Source organism: Vitis vinifera, chromosome 9, assembly GCF_030704535.1.
Source record: "Vitis vinifera cultivar Pinot Noir 40024 chromosome 9, ASM3070453v1".
Lineage (NCBI taxonomy): Eukaryota > Viridiplantae > Streptophyta > Magnoliopsida > Vitales > Vitaceae > Vitis > Vitis vinifera.
The window spans coordinates 19,033,187-19,040,389 of record NC_081813.1 but is presented as its reverse complement, the minus strand read 5'-3'; the positions used below and the strand labels follow the sequence as shown (position 1 = coordinate 19,040,389).

At 37.0% G+C, this 7,203-nt stretch overlaps 1 long non-coding RNA gene across 1 annotated transcript; it reads right to left on the bottom strand.

The window, feature by feature from the left end:
* Window positions 1-2,324: 2,324 nt before the first annotated feature.
* On the bottom strand, window positions 2,325-6,624 carry LOC104880399 (uncharacterized). The gene is made up of 2 exons (XR_009466654.1): window positions 6,362-6,624; window positions 2,325-2,488 (listed from the first exon to the last, which is right to left on the bottom strand). It is a non-coding gene; the product is annotated as an uncharacterized LOC104880399 (long non-coding RNA).
* Window positions 6,625-7,203: the final 579 nt, after the last annotated feature.

The window sequence follows — 7,203 nt, the reverse complement described above, 5'->3', positions numbered from 1 at the left end:
CTGAAATTGCCAATAGAGTTGGGCGGTAGGCGATGAAACCATGATAGGGCCTACCCTTGTAGGCTGGCGGGAAATACTTTACACAGCAGTGCGTCGTTGCCAATATCGAGCGTCATGAGCTGTCGATAATGCATGATATGATTGAAGGGATCGTTGGTCCCGTCGTATGTGGAAAATTTTGGTACGAGGAATCCCCTTGGGGGCTCGTAATGAATGATGTGAGAGCAAAAAGGCGTGGAGAGCATGTCATCTAGCCTTTTGCTGATGGAACCAATGGGTGGCTCGTTTGGGAGGTTTCTCCTAGCTTGTTGTACCGCTAGGTGCGGGCGAACGTTCTGTACCATGGGGGTGACCTTGGGATCACGGTGCGGGAGCACGTTCTGCACCACGGGGCTGATCATAGGATCGGGGCGCGTTGCCCCGGTTGTGGCTACTAGAGGCCTTGGTCTCCCAGGCTCTTGTGGGCCTAGTCTTGCGCGCATTGAATTTGACAACTGAGATCTTCTGTCGTGTTGTCTTTTTGCTGAAAAATGAGTAGAGTCCGAGCTTTCCTCACGAAGAGCCCGAGGCATGGGAGTGTGTGGCTCGTGTGGCCTCACGTTGCATGCTTTTGGGATAAGTCCTGTTGTCCCAGGATATATTGATTCTGGTTCTGGCCTTGAATTTGCTACTTGGCCTCTTGAACGCTGACAACGAGGAGGCCCTGAAGTTGAAGCCTGGATGCGTAGTACCACGTTTTCTTCTCTTAATCTTTCTGTTTCCTGGAGGAGAACTTTCAGTTGTCGTTCGCTTGCCAACTGTCTCCTTTCGATGGCTTGGCGCCATTCAGAATTATCTTCCTCTCGCCTACCGGATGAACGGCTTCGGGAAGGTGTGGCCATCTTTGCTAGTGACTGAATCGAATAAAAAAGTTTTCCCACAGACGGCGCCAATGTTGAGGCCTCGCGTTCCTGGTGATCCACGTAGTTGCCAAATGGATGGACGCACGATCTCAACCAATATAGGTTCTTGATTCAGTCGTTCCACCTGCAAAAGACGTCCGGACGGGGTGTCTGGACACACCCTCCGATGGTTTTGTCAGCCATGGTTAGAGAGAGAGATAAATCAATTGGCCTTTTACTAGGTATCGCAAGCTTACCTTCCTCTTTGTGTGAAGGTTGATATATATAGTATCAGAAGCTTTTGTTCTTCTTTAATGGTGGGGAGATATTTTGTGTTGTCATGATGACACTAGGTGGTGGCAGGGCCATCATCACCCTACGGGCAATTTGATAGAGATCGTGGTAGGTGATGCGGCTGTCAGAGATCGTGGTAGGTGATCATGTGAAATGATCGTGGGAAGTGACTTGTTGTCACTTCATCTTGTCCCTTCACTCTGCAGGTGGCGGAACGTGGGTCATGGCAGGCTGTTGTGGTAACGTGTAAGACTTGCTTACTTCAGTTAATGACCCGGACAATTATATTCGGATGGTTTATGCTGGTCATCCGGATGTATTTGTGGAAGCCGTCCGGATGTTCTATGCTTACAAGTGTCGTTTGAACTTCCTTGAGGCGGTCCGGATATGAGGTGGAAGTCGTCCGAATGTCTTATGTTTATAAGTGTCGTTTGAACTTCCTTGAGGCGGTCCGGATATGAGAGGCGCGTCACGTGTATCCGGATGGGGGTGATCCGGATGGTATGCGTGCCAGGTGTCACCATGAGGTGCGTGGCACGTGTTCTCAGGAGGAGGGGTCCCTACAATAAGGTTCAAGTGTAAGGTGTACTTTAAGCAGGACGTACAAACCTACTAAATTGAATCCGGAGGATCACCAGGATTGAGGCTTAACAGGAGTTGTAAGGGTGCTCATTGATTGTCAAAATATTTGAATGAAGATCATCAGTCAGAACGCAAAGGATTGGTGTCTAGAAACAAAAGAAGAGTAATCAAGGAATTTCTCTGCAATGAATCTCCAGACATAGAGATGCCCCAAGAAACTAAGAAAGAAGAATATGATAGGGGATTTGCATGAAGTATGTGGACAACTAGAAACAAGGACTTAGCAACTCTTCCGGCTTATTGGGCATCAGGTAGGTGGGACTCTAGAATATATGCTCAGAATCGGTAATAGGTTGCTTCTCAATTTCAGTCAAACTTTGAATTCAAAATTGGGTACTTCCTTACATTTGTAAACCTAAAGTAATTACTTTAGTTTTTAACAATAGAAAATGCTGCAGAACAAGTACAAGCCTAAGGTAGTTATTGCCATAGCCTAGAATTGAACTGATGAAGAAAAGCTTAAGTTGGATGTCAGTTTTTTTCTTACCAGATTTTTGCTTCTTTGTCACATGATTATCAAAAAAATCTGCAGGAAGCCCAGATGATAGCTGAGCCTTCTGCAAATTCATAGAGGGTTCAGATGTAGCATTAGACAGTACAGTTGAGGACTCAGGTTTTGCATTGTTAGCCCGAGTTAGTCCAGCAGCATTGGCTTTGACATTTTTAATTGCCTGTAGTGGTATAAGCACTTCATTAACTCATGGTAAATCAAAACATAAAAATAATAATAATAACAATTGAAAGGATGTAAACCAATTCATATAAAATTGTGGCTCATATTTTCAATGAGAAAGTGGAATTTTGTAGATGCTGTCTAAAATCTTTGCAAAATCTTGTCAAAAGTTCAAAGATTAAGCACAAAGCAGGGCGAGTTAGACAATTGAACAGGGAGAAATTATTATAATCTCCTTGCATTCATATCATACATTCAAAATTACTGCAGTATTTTTTTTTCCCTTTTTGAACAGATTATACTATTCCATGTACAAAAAACTTTAGTTTCTTGCATGCACTCAAATTTGCATCAATCTACTCAGCATTCCATAAGTCACAAGAAAGTTGAAAGCGTTACTAGTTTACACCTAGGAACCATAAAATAGCAGCTGTGTATTGGAAATTTCACCTGGCCAATAGTAACTAAAATGAGAACTATCCTATGAGATATATCAAATATAAACCTTAGAGCCCAACATTAAATGACTCAAGAGCTTTCACTTAAGCTTCCAGTGCAGTATATTAACAAAAGCCTGACACATAAAACACCTTGGCCTCTATACGGATACAGCTTCAAAATTTAATATTGTGAGAGAAGTATTCAAGTAGGCATTTTACTTGAAGAGTTTGTAAAGGTCTATTGGAACCTTGGAATCTAAGTGTAACCTTCACCCTATGCAGCTTGAGGAGAGTGGATATAGGCAGCTTCCCAAACCATTATAAAAGAGTTTGCAATATTATTCCCTTAATTTCTTAATATTACTCTCTATTCATTCTTATCCTTTACATAACTTGCTTAAGTTGATTATTTTTTAAAATAGTTTCAATACCTAATTCGCCCCACTCTTGAATGATTATCTAAATCAAAATAGTTTTTTTTCACAATTGGTATCAAAGCTAGACCTTTTGTTTTTTACTTAGTTGTCTAAGAGAAAATAGCTAATTCTTCCAACTCATCTTATATGGAAGGGTTTTCGATTAATATATATTTGTTCTTTTTGGGAATCAATTACTTCTATTGGGAAACTAGGACGACATTATTTTTAAATCCATTGATTATGATCTTTTTCATCCAAAATGGTCCCCATATTCTAAACCAAATTGAGAATGAAGTTGTTATACCTAAACCTAGCTAAAAGTGGGATGAGTTTAACAAAAGAAAAGTTCATTTAAATGCTAAAGATATCTATTAATGTTTACATTGTACAATTGATAGAAATAAATATAACTACGTTTGCCAATGTGAATCCACTTATGATATTTGGAGATTTTTAGAAATAACTTATGAAGAGACAAATCAAGTTAAAGACTCTAAAATCAATATTCTTGTGCTTAATTATGAGTTATTTCTACAAAAGATAATAAATCTATTGTTGAGATGTTTGCTGACATCATTAATGGATTCCAAGCTTTGGGAAAGGTTTACAAGGAATTAGAGGAGGTCATGAAGATTCTAAGATTTCTTTGTAAGAAATGAGAAGCCAAAGTTATGACTATCCAATAAGCTAAGGACCTTACAAAACTTCCTTTGGAGGAATTGATTGGATCCTTGATGACTCATGAAGAGTCATCAAGAAGTGAAAGATTAGAAGAAGAAAAATATTGCTCTTAAAGCCTCCACCATTGATGATGAAGAAGAAAAAGCTAGTGAAGAAGATGAGGACCTTGTACCCATCACAAGAAAGTTTTAAGAAGTTAATCAAGTTTGAGAAAAACAAAGGGAAAAAACTCTATCCAAGGAAGGATTCCTAAAAGAAAGAATTTTGAAATGTAGATAAAGAAAGAGTGACTCAATTGTTAGGATAGAGCCCTTAAAAGCATGACATGGTGTAATAAACATGTGGATTTTGATTATTTATTTAATAAAGTTTTAGTTCACTTTTATTTATCCTATTTTCATGCATTATACCTTGTAAGCACTCTAGACTGCATTTTTTACATTGTACGTGACTTAGGTGCATTAGGAGTTGCACAAAAGATGCAAGTCACGAGTTCTTTGCAAATAGGTGACTTGTTTACAGCCTTTTTGGGGCTGGTTTTGCTGTCTTTTCTTTTCTCCAGGTATGGGTTCTTTACACTTTGCGAGACATCAGATCAAAAAGATGTAGATCATTTGCCATTTTCTCTTTCATTATTTTTATTTTTTTTTATAAAGGGTTTGATGAAGAATCTGAATGTGCAATCTTGCCAGCATTGCTGTGGGGCTCAAAAGAAGGGGCGGGTTTCAAAAGAAAAAGGGTTGAAGAAGCTTGACAAAGATAAAAGAAAATTCCTATGGGTTGAAGAAGCTCCATAATTGTGGCATTCAGTTTTTTTCTAAGAAAAAACATCAAATTGCTAACTATAAGCCCACAACTTATACACTGCAAGGCATAGGGTATGGCACAGGCTCTTTTTACACTGCCCTAGGACTTTAGGGCTATGGAACAAGCTTTTAAGACTTAATAGGATTCCTCCTAGGAGCATAGGTGACATGATGACGATATCCTTTAGAGGTTTGAGGAGCACTTTATTCTAGAGGCAAAAAATTTTGGCAAATTGGAAGAAAAGAAATGTAAAGATTTTTTAGGATAAGTGGAGAACTACAAAATCTATATGGAACCTAATTTATCACTATTCCTCTTTTTGAGGCCCAACAACTACAGCTTTCAAGGGGACTCTAGCTCAGTTAGAATTTGGTGTGTGAATCATAAAAGTCAAAATAGTTAAGCTTAGAGCAAAGCTTCAGCCCATAGAGAATAGTCTTTCCTTTCTATGGTTTCTTTTGGCAATATATTGAGGTCTCGTTTTGCATTTTGGGGAAATCATCCATTTGTTTATGTTTAATCAAAATTTTTATTTTCAGGAAGGAATGCTCATCCTTCACATGTACTTTCAAATCCTTATCAACGAATTATTGTTTATGATAAAATAAATAAATAAATAAACAAAAACCCAAAAAAAAAAAAAAAAAAAAAACCTTATACCTTGATAGGGCTCATTCACCTTGTTTCATCCAACAACAGATTAAAAATATTTTCTTCTTTTTGTGTTTTTTTTTAAATAGTTCCTTTTAAGTACAAAATAATCTTTAGGTGCATAGAGCCAGATTGGAACTGTCAACTAAGCAGCTGCTGAGTAGGGTTGCAGACCCTATTTTGTTTGTTTTGTTTAAAAACAAAATTATAATTATACACTATGCGATAATCTATGCATGACAGCTGTTTATTTTTTACACAAGTATAGAAGGATTTCAATGATATTTCCACTTAGGATACAATATGAAACACAGGAAAATAATGATCGATGATATCATCATGAATTGTTAATTATGTATAGATAATAAACATAAAAGTAATATATAAGAGGAAACGTGCATAAAATTTCAAAAAAAAAAAAAAACAAAGCATATTAAAAGTATAGCTTCAGTAGCAAAGATAAGACCCTCGCACATACATCTTTTGAATCCATATAGAATCTTTTAAAATCAAACAACCTGATTTTGACATGCAAATAATCAATAGCATGTATAAATAGATAACACAAATACATGTGTTCATTATATCTTTTTTTTTATTTTATAGACAATATTCATTGCATTGTGATGTACATGTTAATCTGTAAATACAAAGACAAATGTTTTTCTTCTACTGTATTGACTCTTGAGTGTGACAATCTGTAGATATCTTCATACATGATTTCACTGCATTCTTATTTTAGAATTTATCTATCATAAAGGAATGAAATTACAATAATCTTTTGTGTCGTGTGTGATTGTACATGCTATAGAACCTCTGAATGCAATTTGTCAATAGCTTTATTCATAACATAACTAGGACAGTAAGCATCACCTCATGATGTTTACGAGAAGCTTGGTGTGCATCCCATAGGGATTCAGATTTCAAAATGACATCACAGACCCTACAGACAGGTTGATCAAATTCATTGTACCTACATGCATAAATGGAAAAGACAGGATGAGGCAATCAGAAACTTCATGAACAATTTAGTTTTAGATGTAGGAACCAACTTAAAAGGGTTCAATATTTGATTGACCAACCAATAAGCCAAAAATAATCACACAAACATTTAACCAAGGGAAAGAAAAACCATTATATAATAGATGAAGTAGTAGGCCATTGTGAAAACTCACAACTCCATCATACATCCAAGAATTTATTGATGCTAATGTGTTGTTATCTCAAACTTCAGATACATAATCATTTCACCAGTGAGGATTGATTCATCACAAAGAATTAGGAATAACAGTTAAGCATACTTGAAATTAACCAGTATCAATTATTGACTAACTAAAGGGATCCATCTTTGAAAGGCATATGAAAATATGACAAGTTTCAGCATCAACTTATTTTCAGATACTCTGTAGAAGATCATTATAACATTATGGAAATTACAACTTTATAGCTGATTACCCAACTTATTGATGTACATTACCATACTGCATAATCTGAGTGGTTCTTCCTAAATAATTTTCTACCTACTTCCATCGGATTTATTTTGTGTACTGGTGGGCAATATGCCATTCTCATAGGAGGAGGACAATTATGAGGTCTTTGAGAAATTCGTCCCCATCCCCTCTTCTCCTATTGATAGCCTAAGATCCACTTTGATGGTACTCCATTGCAAATTGGTCTAGGAAATTGCTTAGGAAACACAAAAATAGGCCTGTTAG